The sequence below is a fragment of the Anopheles maculipalpis genome, chromosome 3RL (genome assembly GCF_943734695.1).
Source record: "Anopheles maculipalpis chromosome 3RL, idAnoMacuDA_375_x, whole genome shotgun sequence".
Taxonomy (NCBI): Eukaryota; Metazoa; Arthropoda; class Insecta; order Diptera; family Culicidae; genus Anopheles; species Anopheles maculipalpis.
In genome coordinates this window covers 86,250,265-86,269,156 of record NC_064872.1, presented here as the reverse complement: position 1 = coordinate 86,269,156, position 18,892 = coordinate 86,250,265, and the positions used below count along the sequence as shown (strand labels likewise).

The 18,892-nt window shown below is 41.7% G+C and overlaps 2 protein-coding genes across 15 annotated transcripts in view; one reads left to right on the top strand and one right to left on the bottom strand.

The window, feature by feature from the left end:
- Positions 1 to 18,892, bottom strand: part of LOC126563470 (acireductone dioxygenase) — a 568,562-nt gene that overhangs the window by 360,973 nt on the left and 188,697 nt on the right. The gene's annotated exons all lie outside the window — the stretch shown is intronic.
- Positions 1 to 18,892, top strand: part of LOC126561606 (glutamate-gated chloride channel) — a 90,943-nt gene that overhangs the window by 37,325 nt on the left and 34,726 nt on the right. For all 14 annotated transcript variants that reach the window (XM_050217859.1, XM_050217853.1, XM_050217861.1 and 11 more), the window contains exon 2: positions 555 to 577. The gene's annotated coding sequence lies outside the window, so the exon portion shown is untranslated. The remainder of the gene's footprint in view (positions 1 to 554; positions 578 to 18,892) is intronic.

Here is an 18,892-nt window from a genome sequence, read left to right as displayed (position 1 = left end):
TTGAAGATGTATTTGTTTTCACAACGGAATAGGCACCGGAGAGATGTATGGCTGAGGGATTTTCAGTTCCGGAAGATTTATGTTACATTTCATTCCTTCGTCCCGCAAACCTTTACACCCTTTTTGGTCGTGAAAGCAACATTTCACCAAAATGGATTGAAAAGGGTCAATTTCCGTGTCGATACACATGTGACTAGCCCATAATGGGTTTGTTTTGGGGTGTGGATCTTCTTTTTTTTAATACCTTTTTCCTCGGATCAACTGTACCAGGACGCTCTATGTGCCCAATTTATAACGCCTCGGGGAGATATCATAGCGTTACTATCTCGTACCCGTTTTATGATGTTTGTCAACGCGGTTTAATTACGATTCTTTGGCCATGTGTCTGTTTATCATCGGTGCTTTTCGATTCCTTTTTTCGAATGAATAATCTTGCTTTTTAATATCATGATTTCCCAACGGGGCGCTTTATTGCTTTTGTGGGCTATGCAGCGGTGAATTATTAAACACGATTTGGATGAAAAGACTAAAAGCTTTCCGTTGTTTCGTTTCAGGTTTCATTAACCGTATGAAAAAGGTAAGTTTCATGTAATTAAGCGACTTTTTATTCGGTTAACAAAAGATTTCTTAGGGGTTTCTTTAAAAAATGAGCTTTTTATGTTTTTTACTCGTTTAAGACTTTACTTCGGAGACAAATACCTTCAAATAATACCCATTTCTCTGAACACCAGCAGTTAATTTAATCTCTGAGACGATATTCATTCATCATGCAATTCGAATGGAAGCTTGTTTGCTTCTCTGTGGCTCGCAACACAATTTCATTCAAAGGCCAATACCTCTGGGTGCTTTTAAAATTTAATAACATACACCGTTTTATCAACAGTGGCTGCGTGTAGCCACGATATTTATCACTGCCACTGCCTTGTCTGCGAAACGTCTTTCTAATATCATGATTTTTGTTGTTCATCGTTTTTTTTTTGCCACACTGTCTCGCGTTCGTGCTCGTTCGAGACACACCCAGAACTCAAAAAGACATAACAAAGCGGAACCGTATACAGACGGGCGCCAGAGCAGTAGGTCGCCTCATTCTTTTCGAAGCGCTCCGTACGCCAGAAACCCACATTAGATACACCCGTCAAAAGTGCCCAGCTTTCCTGCTGCTGCTGAGAGCTTAAAATGCGAAAAAAGGAAAGGGCAGCAGCAGTGTAAAAAATATGGGCAAACCTTACCGAAAACTTTTGCACGACCACCATGGGCCGCAGCCAACCAGCTGGCCAAGGGTGATGATAGGTCATCGAGGAGTAAAATGGTAGGAAGGGTGCATGTTGACACCGCCACCGTTCAACATCAACCGTCTGGGGATGGATGGGTGTGAACAAAAGCATAAATTTGATAGCCAACAGTCATAAAACATCATTACGGACGGGCAAGATGGTGACCATGGGACACGGTCGTGCGTGAACGTCATACAAATTTAAAAGTTTCAACGAAACCACAGCACGAAAACGGAGCAACAGTCGCGAGAGAAATGAGCAAATCGGCGAACAAAAGACTGGCACATAACAATACGCGATGGGGAGGGAATTAATCGGGCCAGACGAGGAGAGAACCCGATGCTGGAATATATTGAAAATAATGTTAGGCACAAAGTGGTTTATTGAACCGAAAATAAAGTCCTTTTTTGCAAAACAAGGAGTGGAGCTTTTACCAATGTTCTTGACATGAAACTTGTTTTGCATTGCCATGTTACATTGTGTGAAATATTCGTGAAAAATTATCTTAACATTTAAAAATTTTGCACCATTTAAAAAATTTGCCAAAAAGATTTTCGAATCATTAATAATATAGGCATAGGTGTATAAATGCCTTTAGATATAGTTAATCTTATTCCATGTATGCATGTGTACGTGAAGTACCAGGCGCTTCCATTATTAAGAATTGAGTCCATGGCGATTTTTGCCTGAAAATTTGACATTTTTTTCATAAATAGTACACAATTTTTTTGCAGCTTATCAAAACATCTAAATAATCAGTTGATCTTTTTAAAACGTAAAACTATGCAATGATAGTTGATTAGTCACATTTTGACACACTTAATTGAGGGATACACCTTGCGCCTTTCACGTATATCCTTATGAACACGCACCGCAACATTTCATAATTGGTTATGGAACAATCTATTACTGCAGTACAGAAAACATAAATTATTACATGTTGGGCAAACTGTTCAAGTAAAAAGAAAAAAAAAACAATAGAAACATAGAGGATAATTAATTATCTTCCCCATTCATGTTCACACATAAACATGCAACATCCTCTCCATCAATTACTCTGCCCGATAGACTCGAATAGGTTCCTACCGAGTAATTGGTGCCGTAAAAAAATATTAACTAACTAATGTACTAATTCATTATCTTCAGTTGACACACACCAAATGTACCACCAAGCGAAGATAAAAAACCCCACAAACTACATGTTTTGTCGGTTGTTACTTTCATCACGAAACATAACACTTAACGGAAACATATTCGCACGCGTGATCGCTCCGTTACACCCAGCTCAGCTGACCTTGCCTCTGTTGCTACTGCTACAGAAAATGACTTGCAATGCACACGAAACACCGACAAACAATTAATTCGGCCTCATTTACCACACTTTGTGACAGCTCAGCTTGGAGGATTTCCTACACAGAAACAAAATATCCACTGAATCTATCCTCATCGCATGCTTCGCGAATTGAAGTTCGAAAGAGAAAGCGAGACTGGGACCAAGCGGAAGCTGGCCAAGAAAACAGCAATTACAATTTCACTGACCATTACCCTTGAAAGTTGGCTGACGACATGTTTCCCGCACGCGCAGGATGCATTCGATGGTCGTGAGTGGCCTCATAAATTACGATAACGATACCGGGAAAAGATGTATCTGTACGCCACCGGCACATCGACGAGATGAAAACCGATTGCTCAATCCGGAAGCGTGAACGGGTGTTTGAGGGATGAGAAATGGGACCGCGTTACTATTGGTCGTAAAACAATTCCCTATAAAATGGCCCTCAAGCTGCGTGTGCGTTTACGTGATGATGCCCTTGCGGAGGAAAGCCTCGCCGGAAAGCTTAAGCTGGAAATTGAAGCGGTGTAAGATTAGCTTAGTAAAAACACGATGCTGTTACTGATATACTTCAAACAATAGGGGAACATCTTTTTCCCAAGCTGTGAAAGCAAGCAGTAGCCAACTTCCTGAGCCTGTGAAAGGGATCCTTCCCGGTGCGACGACATGTTGACTCAAATGGAGGTCGCGCTGCCATTTAGAAAGACAAATTGCCTTTCGATGGGAAAATGCTGCAGATTCGTGTAGAATGAGTGGACGTGTACCTTGCCGATACTCAATCTTCTTTGTTATTCATTCTTCTTCCTCTCATCACATCCATTTTCACTGTTGGAAGCTGTCAGCTTCCTTTTTTTCGGCTTCGATGTTCTATAAATTCACTGACGCCAGCCAGTTCAACCAAGACGCACAACCGTTTCCAAGAGCGGAAGGATATAGCAGTTCAATGTTTCCGGAGAATGGATGAAATAAGCTTCCTTTCATCGCATCCGAAGGAATCCGAAAGACATTAAACAAAGCAATCGAAACGAGAAAAAAATCTCCAAATGGCCGAAGGGAAACCGTGAATATCCTATTTCTGGCGCCGTGTGCTGCATCGGATTACTCAACGAATGGGAGCAAAGCGAGCGGTGAACCATTCCCGGAAATACAAGAGACATCCGGAGACGCTTCCGAAGAGACATTACTTTGTGACTCTTCCACATCCACATCGCCGAGCTCCGGAGACGATTCGGACATGATTTCCGTACAGAAATGTGCGGCACAGCGCGTTTGATGGTCTTGATGATCGACTATCGTCTCCGATCCATCCGATTCATCGGTGCGTGTGATTTGTGGTTAGAAAATCGCTGGTGTCGAATGTGGCGCTCCCATATTTGGCCCTCCTGCTGTTCCTATCCCGCTCTTTCGCTTTTTGTCTTTTCCTACGATGAACTCGTTTCCCATGCATTCTGATTTGATGGTCTCCAGCTCCCGGATCGAAAGGAAATGAGCTTCATGCACCTCTCTCTCTCATTCTTTTATTTTCTGGTTTGCTACTTCCCACCATGAATCTTTCTAAAAGGACTTGATGTCTCCGTGACTTCCACACGACAGTTTTTTCTTCCTCCTTCTCCCTTTATCCTGTTTTCCTTTTCCCAAACGGACGATATTGAACATCACGTCAATATTTCGCCCGTCCTATATTGCCCATTAACATAATCGAATGTGGTTTTCGAGATTATGTTTCACCGTGCGTACGTGTACCGATGCACGCCGTTCCGATCGTTCCGGTGGTTGGTAAGAATGATAAAGAAGATATAATTATTGCTCTATATACCATATTTTCCGGCCGGTGTCACTCGGCACGGCTACGGAATCACATCATAAACAGGCTATCAGGGACAAGAAGTTTATTTAAATTATTATTCGACCATTCCGACGTGTCGACCGGCGTGTCGTTAGCGTGAGCGCCAGGGCTTTCGATGGCCTAAAACTAATGGCCCGTGCGTAATCGTAGTAAAGCGTGGAAAATGATCCCTGTCATCGCGAGAATGGTGTGTTGTTATTAGAATTGCTTTTTGTTTTTCTTTCTTCTTTTACGAATCGATGTTTTCGTAAATTGTTGATCGGCAGCACCATGAATGTGCGTAATCTTTTAGTACACTTACTTTAATGGTTGTGCTTCTCACTGTGCTCAATTGTGTTGGCAATCAATGTTGTTGGCTTAAGCGTTGTGATTATTATTTTATGTGGAAAATAATCTATTTAAAATCTTTCAGTTTTATTGCCAAATTGTAACATTAAAAAAACGTTGTTATAGTAAGGTCATGATATCGATAAGGCTTAACTTAGTTCGAAAAAATTCGCTTTAACACTTTGCTCATAAAAAATACGGTGTGGAAATATTGTTTACCGCGCCACTGCCTTTTCCGGGCAGTAGCTACATTAAACAAGAGTGGAGATGTTTAACATGATTATTCCCCGGTCCTGCCGTGTTCATACAACCGTCGCTACAGTCTCTAGCGGGAGGAGATGACATCTGTCAGCACATATAATACTTGATTCCCGTTCTTCAACCGCTGTTCGGATGATTCCCATTGCTTTGTAACGATGTTTGAATGGAATGGTCTCAAGTGTTCTAGCGAGTCATCCTCATACATTGATGTTGAACGAATGGTAGAATTTTTCGCAAACCTAACTTACCGTTTATTCAAGCACCTTTGCTCTTCATCAACCAATTATAGAACAATTTTTCCAACATTATTTTTATCAACCACTTACCGATCCAGCAGAAACTTCCCTGGCAATATCACGCGAAATATATTTAGGGCACAATTTCCATCACATTAAATCGTAGGCAAATATTAACCACGCGCCTCAACCTGCCCGGGAGGCACTGATTACACCCGGATCAGTTAACACTCATGAAAGAAATGCTAATTTTGCTTTGCTTGGCCTCTAATTAGCACAAAGAAATGTCGTTAATTACCAAACCGGAGCTGAAGCCATTCAATCTCACTTTCGCTCACTCGGTCTGCTTTCCAACCAAATCATCTTAATGATGGTGGAAAACTCAAAGATTTAGAATGCCTCTTTTGTTTTTTCGCAACTACGCGCCCTTTGCAGAGCCCAAGGTAGGCAGTAGAGTACTGCCACACAGGGATCACGCGAAGGTGCTGAATATTAATTATATCATCCCTTTCTCTGCCTTCCCAATACCCTTAACCGAACGCACCGCACATAAGGTGGTGCTGTTCTGCCATCAATCAGTTAGTGTTGGTTGTAATCCGTTTTCACCGGAGCAGCGAAAATATAAAACCTCCCAAATGTCCTTGGGCTGGGGGAGTCTTTTTTGTGTTCAGTTATTTTTTGCTGGGACCATTCAACACCCCGCGGGGTTGATTTTGTTAGCGGGACTTACCTTGTAGCACAAAGCAGGCCATCATTATCAACCATGAACCGCTGGTTTCGCTTGAATTCAAAAGCAAATGTAGTTAGGCAGATTAATGGCCGCAACGTATCGGAGAGCGTCACGTGAGCTGGCGTCTCTTATCCGTCTCACAATTTTACTGTTCTTTTTTCATCTCTCTTTTACCAGCTCTCCTTCTCTCTCTCTCTCTCTCTCTCTCTCTGTCTCTTTTATTATTTTATTTGTTTTGCACAATTTTAACAGTTTACAAACTCTGCATTGCGTACAGTGAGTGGTGAACGAAATTAATCCCACCATATTTTTCCGTCCACCGCGAGCGTTGTGAAAAATGGAAATAAATTAGCTCTGATAAGATTGATTAAAGGTTTACTTCCTTTACGTGACTGGAGCGTTCACCTTCGTTACGCTTGACTTTCTCGTGTGAGCACATAAGGAAAAATGCCCGAAAATAGCTGAATCATAATGATTTTAACCATCAGCATCACGCAGTTTCACACGCAAACACACACACACACACGCGGAGTCCATTCGCTTTCGACGCGATCGTCCAGGTTCAGCACAAGGAAGTCTTGTTTAGCGTCTTCACTTTTCAACAAAACCCCGTGTTTCACGCCGACCAAGGCGAGGCGAGATTCCCTCGACGGTCTTAAAAAGCGAAATCCTTTCAGCGAAACTAACATCAACATTATCGCTGCCTTGTGTCCTCGATTCACAAACGCCACGCCATTCCCGCTGTGATCGTTCGTCGTCTAAGGAGCATTACGCTTAAGCTTCAAAATTTGAGCCCTTCCATTCTGTTTTCTGTTCAAATATTTTTTTTTGCTGTTGTTGCGCTTTGGGGAATGAGCTTCAGGAACTGATTTGATGTCGAGGTGAGTTTTTCGTTTGGGGCTTTTGTTTAACCTTTATCGAGCGCATAATGTTAGTGTGCTACCCGGGGAAGCCTGGTGAAGCAGATAACGTAGAGTAGGAAAATTGTTTTTCATCGCCTCGCATGTGAAAAGTGTCGGCCATGCGAGTGTTGATTTGGTTTTCATGTTTTCGTGATTTAAACAGGTAGATTTAAACTTTAAGCATGGTAGAAAAAGGTTTGATGAGCTTTCACGCTGTAGACTCTTTTTTATTGTTATTATTTAATAATTTAATTAATAATTTTTAAACGTCCTGCTTTAAAATATTAGCCTACACACGACACGAGTATCCAAATGGTATTTTTTAACAACATTCTTCGCATTAATCTACACAAGCCTCTTCGACCAATGGTGGTCATGTTGTTCCCTGCTCGCGATACAACCACTGCTCAAAGACCTTCGCATAGTGAAGGCCATCTGTTGCAGCTGCTGTCAATGGCAGCCGATGATGCTTGTTACCATCGCTGCAAGGCAAGCAGTTTCAAACGATGTCGAAACGTGAACACAGTTTGTCCACACCGGCACAACTGCAACCAGAAAACGGTTGATTCGGCCAGCTCTGCAGGCAAGATATATTTTGCGAGCTGCATTTCGCGAATTCCACTCAAAGACCAGTTTGTCGCTATGACAAACAGACATCTGGGGCATGGATACACACGCTGAAAACACGCTTTTGATTGTTTCTTTCAGCAAACTGTGTGTGAAATGGTTCCTGTGTCCAGTGCATAATTGAACATAAATAATGTGAGAACAAGACTACCGAGCACTTGCCCGCCATGTGCAGTTGCATTTTGTGTGGCACATGTGTAAAATACTATGGAAATATAACTCAGCGTATATCACAATCAAATAGTAATTGGCGAAGAATATGCTCGAAATTCCAAAGTTTTAAACAACTATGTGACACACAAACTTTGAACATTTCCAAACTCCTAGCAAGCGTCATTTACGAGTCCCTTTTAACTACTCACTGCCACCGAAAATATGAATCATACATGATTCTACATCATCATCAATTACACCAGCCCAGCACGGACGCAACTGTGGCCTCGGTATCTAAGATTTATTGCACCGTCACACATCTGCTATTCGGTGCAATGATGCACCAACATTGCCTGCGCTACGGTGCTCAGTTGTTGCTGTTTACTTTACCCATCCACAAGTGTGTCAGTGAAGTTGACATATTGGCGAAAATGCAGCCGATTCTGGCTGAACCTTCTGCTCTCCATGCGCTTTCAGCGGTTGCATCCGCGTGTCATACACACCCGTGTCGTCTTTTAACATCCATAACCTCTACCAAGCTGTCGCACAGTGGTTAAACTATTAATGAGACCGTTAAAGCGAAGATCTTATGCTCATCTCAAAAAGTACACGTCTCTCGGCGACAAACAGCTCCTTTGGCTAGTGCTTGTGCACACTTTACCTAGAAGAAACGGAGCTTAGAAGAAGCTACTCCAACGCCACACGAACGCAAAGTTTCGCCACGCCATCCTTTGGGGTAAGGACTGAATTTGAAATGCTTAGCATGTCAATCTTTGTGGCTAGGAATATGCCTTTCTCCGGCTTCTGCCAACTTCTGCACCGCTCGGTGAACTCAGAGTGCTTTGACGGATGTCATGATGAATTTGTGAGCCATGCAGCTGCATATGGAGCTTGAATGTTATGCACTCATCAGCACATTGCAACCAGTGCAGTAGAAAATGGCGCATGAAGCGGTCGGTGCAGTAGGAAGTTTCGTTTCCGATGCTAATTATTCCAACCAAACCCGGTGGCATGTGCAATCGTTGGACCTGTATAATGAGTTTAAGTGGAAGATATCTGGAAAATGGAATGAAATGTGTTTTATGAAGTTAGAATGAGGAGAATTTTATTGTTATCTCTAGCAGTTCGGTGTTAATGATAAAATTATATACGTACAACTGACGGACAGATCAAGTCCAATCTGTTCCCGGATTATGCGATGTTTTTCTTCTTATTGAATGGTACATTAAGTTTTTAATTTCTTTCTTTTCTCACTTTACCATGCTTCAACGCATTGTCGTATAATGTGACAAGATAATCTTATCCATCGTTTAATCTTACCAAAGCTTCTTGAATTTGAATAACAAACCATACCGCCAGCATTAAGCACAGTAAAAGTAGACGTTTCAGCAGAGGAAGAAAAAATCACCTCAAAGTCTAATCGTTTGAATCGTTCCCGTTTGTAGGGCACAAAGTGATTTTAATCATGGAAAGTGGTTCCCACACAAATGAGCAACATAAAAGCACCCTTAGCCTTCCTTGTACAACTCCAACACTTACACAAAAGCAGGCAGAAAATCAACAATCCAACATCCCGCAGGCTTGAACGAGCAAAATCATTATGAATGGGAAAACTGGGTATCCTGCTTGTTGCTCCGATCTCACTAGCAGGCCACAACATTCTCATATGCCGGTTGAGGGCAAAAGAAACCCGGAAAAACCCCCCGCGTGGGTTGGGCGAAAAGAAATACTACGATTTATCATCAACCAAAAACGGAAACCCCAGCTCGTCGTTCCCTGTGGCGACCGATTGTCGGGCGGAATCGTTTGTCGTTGTGCTTTTTTTTTTCATTCTCCTTACGTCTTGTTTTTTTGCCATCAACAAATTCATGAAAAGCCATAAATTGACGCACTTCTGGTGGCCGAACGTTGCGATAGTTTTTTTTTTTTTTTTGTTGCGCCCGCTAGAGACGGAAAGGTAGACAAGAAAAACAGAAGAAGGTATTAAAAAGCCACGGAATTGAAGATGTGTGTGGGCATGGATTTTTCTGTTACCGTTCTCCACTAATGCCTGGGTACCCCCCAATTTGCCAGAACGGACAAAAGCAAATGACCCAATTTTTCGAACGATTGGGCTCGTTGCATTAATTCAAACAAAACATTCCTTTTGATGTTCGATTGGTTGGCGGTAAAAACAAATTTAAGGGTGAGAGTGGTACGCTCCGGGTACAATCTCAAACACAAGCAAAAGCAATGCAAACAGTAGGGCAAATGTGGATTAGGATGAGGATCAAAGGATGAGCCGGCTTGACGTTTTATGCCTGCAGGACGTCTCTGGCTATGATTGAGAAATTCAAGAGCTTTCATAAGATTTGAACTTTTTCTTAGATAAAGAAAGCTCAAATTTTTTTAATTTGGTTTGATTGAGATTAAAGATTACATTGTTCTTCTCGTTAAAGATTGTTTGAAGAAATTAATATTTCAAGTAGTTCTGATTGACGGTTTTCTGTTGAACTTATTCTGTGCAATTTATTAATTGTTGAGTAAATGAAAACCAAGTACATTCAATCTTGAATTCAACCCAAAATAAGAAGAGAATAATTTATACCACGCTTCTTTGAACGGTTGTGCAGTGTATTACAATCTTGCAATATTCACATCCCGATAAGCATCAAGAAATAAATCTCAAACCTATCTCGTTTACATTACCATTCCGATACTTGTCACGAACCCACTTATCCGTACACCAAATACCGTCAGCTGAAATTCCCCTGCTTGAACTTCAATTCGTCCCTTCTGCATCCGGATGCAACTGCAACTGCGCCGATGTTTATGTTTGAACGATAATCCATATTCATGAAACTCAATTCTCCCAGGTCTCATCTTCCTCTCACCACCACTCACTATACCCCTGTTCGTGTGTCATAATTTTGCTTCGTTCATAAATCCGACCGATTCCAATCAGCACCCTACTCGTTCCCCCCTGCAATAACACCACACGGATCGGATGCAGCAATGTGAAGCATTAAGGAAACAATAAATCATCAACCGTGCTGCTGGGGCACTGTACATCGTTTCGCAAGAAGTGCATCGAGAAGGTGAAGAAACTGGTCGCACGCAAGTGACAAATTGCTGCTTTCCGGAGCAAGAATTCTTTGGAGTAGTCGAATGGCCGATTCCTGTACACCAGGCTTACGTTCTGGTACGGAACGTTAGCCTGTCAGCCATTCTCTCGAAGACAACCAAAGAGTCTTTAGTACAAAGAAATTGCTCAAATGCCAGCGTTTTGTAGCAGACTGGCATTTGCAAAACGTCTTCCAAAGAGCATACTTCAGTGCTGTGTTGATAATACCCGGTATGGGATGGATTCCAGTCCCATGAAGATGCAGGAAACGGGTCCTTTTTCTCAGAATCGCTCTGGTCATCTGGTTTGTTTATTGTTTTTTATCTTCCCAAAGTCACCACACACAAACACACCAAGATGAACCGTAAACCATGTAGAACAAGAACTTGAATTTGTTTATGGTCAGTCCTTCGTTAACAACACAGCGTCCAAATCTACGGACACGGACATTTCATAAACAACCAACCAATAAAGCTCTCGAGCTTCGGCATGAGCACAGAATCGAACGCAATTTTCACCACTCGGATCGGAATCGATTCTCCTCCTCCGTTTGGACAGCATCGACCCGTACGGCTAAAGCTGGCTGTGCAAATATTTACCACCTATGAACTAAATTAAATTTCATTTCTTGGTCCGACAACGGCTAGTCTCAACGGCCAGCCAGCCGTTATCCTTTGCTACACGACGATGGTTGGCCTTTTATTTGCCAACCATTTCGTATCATCTTCGATCGTCCATTTGCTTATTTGTTTATACGGCCATACGTTTGACTTCATATTGGCTTTCGGGACATGTGGTATGAAACGGGATATTGCCTTCGGATTGATTACCTCTCCAGCGCTCTGGCTGACCTTTTGTGCGTCAGTCTCCACAATCAAGAGTTTTTTTTTTGTTTGTGCTGGACGTTCAATCTCGAGAAATTTTTCTTCTAGAAGAATCAAGATAAAGATCTTTCAAAAGTAGTACATACTGAAGTTTGTTTGTTTTCTCAAATTGAACGTTAATTCCGTGAATAAACGCTCACAAAAAGCGTTAAACAAATAATCTCCTAATGATTTTCTCTTATCACAGTTAAGCTGCAAATTCCACCATCTTCTGTATGCCAATTTTCTGAAAAATCAAGGTTAAGATTGTCTTTTCGCATCATCCTTAGATGTGTTAAGATGTACCACAGTGAATCCGCAATGAAAGATTCACAGCGATTGCTGGAATGTAAAAAAATGGAAAAAGTTCTTGTTTACATTATTTCCACTCGTGATAATGATCGTTTTGACCAACAAGATCACTTCATCACCTCTTGAGGTAATGTTTATGCAATTCACAGTAAACATATTTTTTAGGGCGGTCCACCCTTTAAGACTTTTTTTTTGTTCACTCATTGGTTTCAAGAATCGGTTTTAAAAGGTTGACGTTGACCGAAGACATTAAACCTTGGGTTGAATTACTTGAGTGTCGTTTCTACTTGTTCTCCTTAATTCAAAATTTTAATTCCTTTGAGTGCGTTACTAGAATTAGTTTTTGTAAAATGGATTTACCACAAAAAAAACACGTCCTCTCGATAAATTCCTACACTAAAACCATCTCACCGATTACTCCCAAAGCCCCAACGCCCGGAAGCTTTCAAGCTTGCGACATGCGATCGCTCTCACAAAAGCATTCCATTTACGCATCAGAGTACATTTACCCCAGGCAGAGACTTTTCTAGCCCTCCATTCGTTCGATTCCCTTTAAGAGATCCTTACTCCACAGTTTCACTTTCATCGCACGAACAGCTTCCGTAAAAAGTAATTCGAATGGTTCCCGAAAAGTAATGAAAGGTAATTCAATTACGCTCCGTTTCTTTTGTGTACGAGATATACCATTATTCCTGGGTGAGGGTGCTGTTGCTATGTCTCCATTCGATCGGTCACCAGCTGCTGCTGCTGCTGCTGCTGAGTCGGATGTCCATCTGCGGAAGTGGCCCATTTCGCTGGAGACTTAGCATTTGCCATTGCTAATTTTCCTACATCCGCTGTCTCACATTGTCTCACAAATGGGTGACAGTTTCCTGCATCGATTTTTCCACCCTGCTGTGTTCGAGGGAACGTTTGTTTGTGTGTATGAAAAGGGTCTGGGCTCAGCGAGCCAGCCGGAAACCCCCAGAAGTGAAAAGAACATCGGTATTTTAAGGACCTCGTAACGCACCAGCCTACCGTATGTTTATGGCCCGTAGCCATCTATGAATTAATAATGCTGATTAAGGAAAACGTGCAATAATTACGACATGATACCGTACGACCCTGAACCTTGTTACGCTGTTTGGGTATGTGTGTGCGCGACACCTTTTCAAGGGAATGTGAAACGGAGGAAAATCATTGCCATTCACTAAAAAAGGGACACACGCACACCAAAGATCGACCCTGCATTAGAGTAAAAGGTGGCAAAAATGGATCCCGCATTCCCTTGATGGGTTCTGCTGTTGTTTTTGTCGTTCTTTCGTGCCAGCTCCCATACCCATCGTGCCCTCAATCTCCACCACACGCAATCAACTGCATATTGCCAACAAGCATGAGATAATCCTTCCGGTACTAATTACCGGGCGAACCGTGGTCGTGTTTCTGTTCCCCTTTACATTACATGGTTGTTGTTCGTGCCTGGTTCGTGCTGCCAAGTGTGCCCTGCGGCAAGCTAAAAATGGGGGATGGAAAGCTGTTGGAAAAATGCTGCCAATCGGTTGGGTTGGCAGAGAGAGTGGTCCTTTTTAGCATTTGCCATCCGAAACGAGCGGTTCCATTCTCACCATTGGGTTTTTCTTCCTTCCATTGCATGCCTTAAGGCGCTGCAGTAGCACACTTTTGCTGCATCTTTTTGTACCTTGGTTCATGTGCTGCCGTTGCACATGTTGCTTCCGGGACTGGTGGTTGTCTGTGGGGTAGACAAAATGGAGGAACGTTGTTAGCTTTTTGCATGCGGGTTCCATCAATTTGTACGACGTGCTACACACCTGCAAAAAACGGTCCCGTTGGGTGTAGAAATGAATGAGAAGAAAAAGAGAAAGAATGCTCAACTGCTCGAGATAAGAGTTGCGAGCAGATGGCAATTCTTTTGACCCACCCGAGGGCATCGAGAACTAAATGGACGAACGGTTCTAATGGTTTGCCTAGAAATCGTCCGTAGGAGCGCCCAGACTTCGGATGTGTGGGTTCTGTAGAAATGTCTGTCCGACTTTGAATGAGGAGAAAACTCATTTTCGGTAAATGCAACAGAAGAAAAGCATGATTTAAGACTAATTCGTTTTGGTAAAATGCACATTCGACTCCAGACATCTGTACCTTCCTTGAATGGAAAGCGCGTAATGTGTAGTAAACAACTTAATTGAAATTTCATTCCTTAAATTCCCATATGAAAACTTTGAGTACGTTTTTGGCTGGGCCAATGTCTCTAGCACGGTAACAGTTAAATTTAAGATGACTTAAACTGCTTTCTAATATTCGAGCTTGAGTACTAGCTATGGCACACATTCTAAAATCATTTATTTTACCTTGACTTATGTTTCAAAGCACTCAAACCATGTTTACCGTGTTTCCTATATGACCGGCATTGATGGAGGCGCCCAGTACTAATTCCATGAATTGCATGATGAACAATAAATGTTCTTTGCATACCAAACCAACTACAAGCACCGTCATCATAACACTCGGAAATACTGTATATTCGATAAAAATCAACTCTTCAATTCATATCATTTATGAACGGTTTTGACAAACAAACGATTCGTAGCATTATTCACTTACTTGATTTTATTCAAACGAATCATCATTTCACTCCACAATTTTACCCACGGTTCACTCTCGGTAACCCCATAGTGATACTCGTCGTACGAAATATTCATACCATAACGAACTGTGCAACGATGGCGGAGCATTAATTTTCCCGAAACTATAACGATCAACTTGCATCGTTTCACATTTCGGTCAACGGCAGCACATGCTCAGCGCTGTGTCTGCTTCTCGTAGTCACACAAACGGGAACGAGAGACCGCAAATCCTGCAACTTTTGACATGAAGTCAATCAACTTGGAGGATGGATGGAGGTTGAGTAGCCTGTGGGGAAGGTACTACTCGTGAGTGAAAAAGTCAAACTCAATTTATTTACCGACCTTTCGAATGATTAATCATTGTTTTAATCGAATTTGGTGTATGTTTTATGCAATTACTGCACTGCTTTGCGATAGCGTTGCAGCAGAACGTGGAATGGATTAAGTTGTTTTTGAAGTTAAAGGTTATTCGTTATCGAAGCGAGATGTGTTTTACATTAAAATAAGGGTTTTATTTTAAACAATATTTTTTAAACCCAAATTTTTACTTCGTTTCCCAAGCAAACATTGTTAAAACTGACCGAAATATCAAATTTCTTCCTTAAAGAATCCTATCTCCCGTTATCTACTACAACCTATCTTAAGTGTATTGAAACTTTGCTCGTGTCACTTGCTACTGTCCAACTTTCGGATAAATTTCACCCATCATCTCGATTCTCACCGAAACCACCCAACCAACCTATTGAATCGTCTACAGAACGAGCAGCAGGAAGGCATAAATTACAAATCCCACTTTTCCACTACACTAGAATTTTTCTCATCCCACCCCAAATAACCCTCATCAACTCCCCCGAATAAGTAACGAATGATAATATTTGTTCGTGCGAGCTTTCGGTACGCTTCCTTCCGCCGTCAGCTTTTTCCACCATTCGTTACGCTGATTTAAGCTCTTACACAAACATCAGAACGTATACTGGCAAACTGGTGGGTGTGGGTGATAAAGCTGTATTGAGTGCTGCTTGTGCGCTACTTTCTATCGTCCTTAGGCGGAAGACATTTCGTTATGAATTGCCATTTGCCAGTCAAACATTTCCTTTCGCTCCTGTTGAAACAATCTTCCACTGCCTGTCATTCGTTTCCTTTTTCTGTTTTAGAACACAAAAAGTTTCCTACATCTTTGGCCTTGGATGGCTTCGTGTGTTTGATATGCGATTTGTCGCTTCCTGCTAAAATCGAACGATGGAAAATGGAGTTGACAGCTAGGTTAAAAGAATGAGGGTGGTTTCGCTTTTCTACACAACGAAGGTTTTTTGTTGTTGATATTCTTTGTTTGGTAGATAGAAGACACGTGTTGAGAGCGTTGGCACCAACGAGGGTTTGTTTGTACTTTGCTCATTTCATTTTTCGTTTCAAAGACAGGTTTAGGATTTAGGTGATCTACACATTCTGTATTTATTCTTTTCACTAATTTACCTTAAAATAACTACAACTTCTCCCGAGCAATACAAAGCTCTCTTACGGTAATTTTACATTTCTATTCATACCTTCTTTCTGAAGCAGCAAAACCGAAAGTATAGCCTTACAAATTCTCCCCCCTCTTAACAAAACCTTATTCAATTCGCATGTTTGTCTCAACAATTCCATTGAAAAGAGATTATAAGTCTCCAAAAGCACAACATTTTCAGCATCCTTAACTCTCCTTTTCGTTTCTGAAAATAAAAAGAAAAAACAATCATTAATTGGCAGTTGCCATCCGAAACATGTTCACGTTCCAGCGCAAAACGGCGCAGCTATCGATACGAACCTAAATCAACCATTAACCTTGGTTAATTTAGTCACGTATTGGGTAATTTTCCAGCCCAAAAACCCTCCCCGGTTACATTGGAAGAGGAAGATATTATTTTACGAGAAATGTCCTACCGAATGCCAGCCTATCGTGGATCTTGATTTACGATGGTCTGAGAGGGAGTTTTCAATGCGTAAATATTTGTTTGTCTAACTCAGATGGCTGTCTTACCTGCAAACTCGTCTCAGGTCCAGATACCATCCGCAGTTCCAAATAAGCAACCAACACACCGTTAGCGAGAAAGGGAATTCATTTTCTAAACGTCAACATCCGATGGAAAGTTTCTTCTCCTGCAATAATATTTTGGTTGTCTTTTCCAATTATTTTCGACGATCGCTGGAGTTTGATGCTACTGTTATGTTTTTTTTGAAGATACAGACGAGATAACCGCACAGCCACAGTTTTTCAGGTTTAAGTAAAATTACTATATTATTGGAATGTCACCTATTTCTAACTTTTATTTGCTATTTGACTTGCCATACCCAAACGAAATACGTCGTTTTTGTATCCTCCATTCATCCTTAGCTATTTTAAAATGGACAACGTTTTGTTTATCCTAATTTTTTTTTTCCTTCATCGTCATCCCTCACATGATTATTATTGTAAGGTTTATTTATTTCCTTTTCCATCTTCTGTGCCATCCGTGCAAAGACACACACGGGAAGAATGATCTCAAATTTAAAGGATGCTTCAACATTCCCGGTACCCATGGGCCCGTCGACATCCGCGTGCTTTCTCCTTCTTCCCAGCGCACATCAGCGTTCCACATTTTCCCAAGCGACTCAAGCACCACTTCGGGCGCCCTTAACAAGCGTTGTTTGGATGGTGAACGCGCACTCGGTTCCAGCGTGAGCCACGGAATCGTTGCCGAAGATGCCGAAAATTTATTGCCTCGCCGAGATAATGCTAAATTTATGATGCTCCAAGCATTTGCTACCAGAAAAGCACAAAATTCGTTACCATAATCATCATTAAAGTGAACGGTTTTTCTTTTCGTTTGCTTTCGGAGTTTGTTCGTTCTCTCCATGCGCGGGCTGTTACATCTCTTTACGCTACGCTCTATTTACGCTACGCTCATTCGGGACTGACTCCTTCCTGCCCGGGGTTTGTTGATTGTGAAAACTACGACAAGTCGTTCTATTTGCTTGAATTTCATTTTTAAGATAGTGGATTTTCCCATTCGGCTCTATTTGCTTTTTTGAAAAGCTTCCTACAGAACAAAAATTTACAGAATCCAAAAACGAAAAAGAAAAGCAAGAACATAGTGCAAACCTTCGCACTACGAACGATCGAGTTGATTCGAGTTTTTGCAATTTGTTTTCGCCTCCTCAAGCGCGCGCACACACAGACTGCCACCGGTGGACAATGTACCCATTCAACTTTAAGCTAAATGGTTTCTCGCTAGCTAACCTGGTTTGGCTGGCAAGCTGTTTAGCCAAGTGGGTAGCCAATAAAATTGAATCACCTCATTGCGAGTAATTAGATAATTTACTTTCAACGATAGAAAACTTTGTTGCATCTCATACTAAACGCTACCTTTTTATTCTTTCTTCCCTTTGTGTGTGTTTTTGTCAGCAAGATAGTAATTCGATATGTAACGAAGTTAGAAACAGCTTACTGCATTTGTGTACTCTCTCTCTCTCTTTCTTCTTTGCATAAGAAACAACCAAAACCACCCAATTTTGACGTTGCTTCCCACGATACGAATGGACTTTAAGCTGCTGCTTTAGTGATTACTGGAATTCCCAATAAGCCTCCGGTCACCCGGAGCAAGCAACTGGATACGGTCAATTAATACCGCTTAAGACGGTGCCTAATCACACTTACTTTGGGATGATCCTGGCGTACCGGCCTTGTACCGGCTGGTCAGATGACGGATTACTATACCGCTGTGTAACTAAATAATCCTACCACAACCCACATTCCTATACCCATTCAGGCCGGCTGCGGTGAATGATGGACATTCGATATCGAAGGATAAAAGGATAATTACCACGGTCGTAATGTCTTTGGTCGTCCTTTCCCCCGTTTCCAAGTCGGTTTCCTTCACTGTGCTGCCTATTTTCTTCTGCACGAGAGTGATGTATTACGTGACCGGAATTCGATACTGACCCGAGGTTGAACGCCCCCTTTATAGCGCTACCTTTTTCTACGTACTAGAAGTCATCAACTGATCTGTTCTCGGGCGTGAGTGTGACTCTGAATTGATTCGCCCAATTGAAGCTAAAGAGGAAGGGAAAATAAAAGAAAAAACAAGCACTTTCTTGAGGAATAAGCATATTTATATCTGGAACATGCTCTTTGGCCAGAATAGCGTAATGTTGGAAAGGAAGATTTTAACTTATTTACAGCGAATGTAAAGGAATTTCAAGTTCAGTATTGGTATGAAAATAGCATAAATGAATAAATTACCTGAATACAATCTCATATAAACAAGAAAGCTAATAAAGAAACTGGT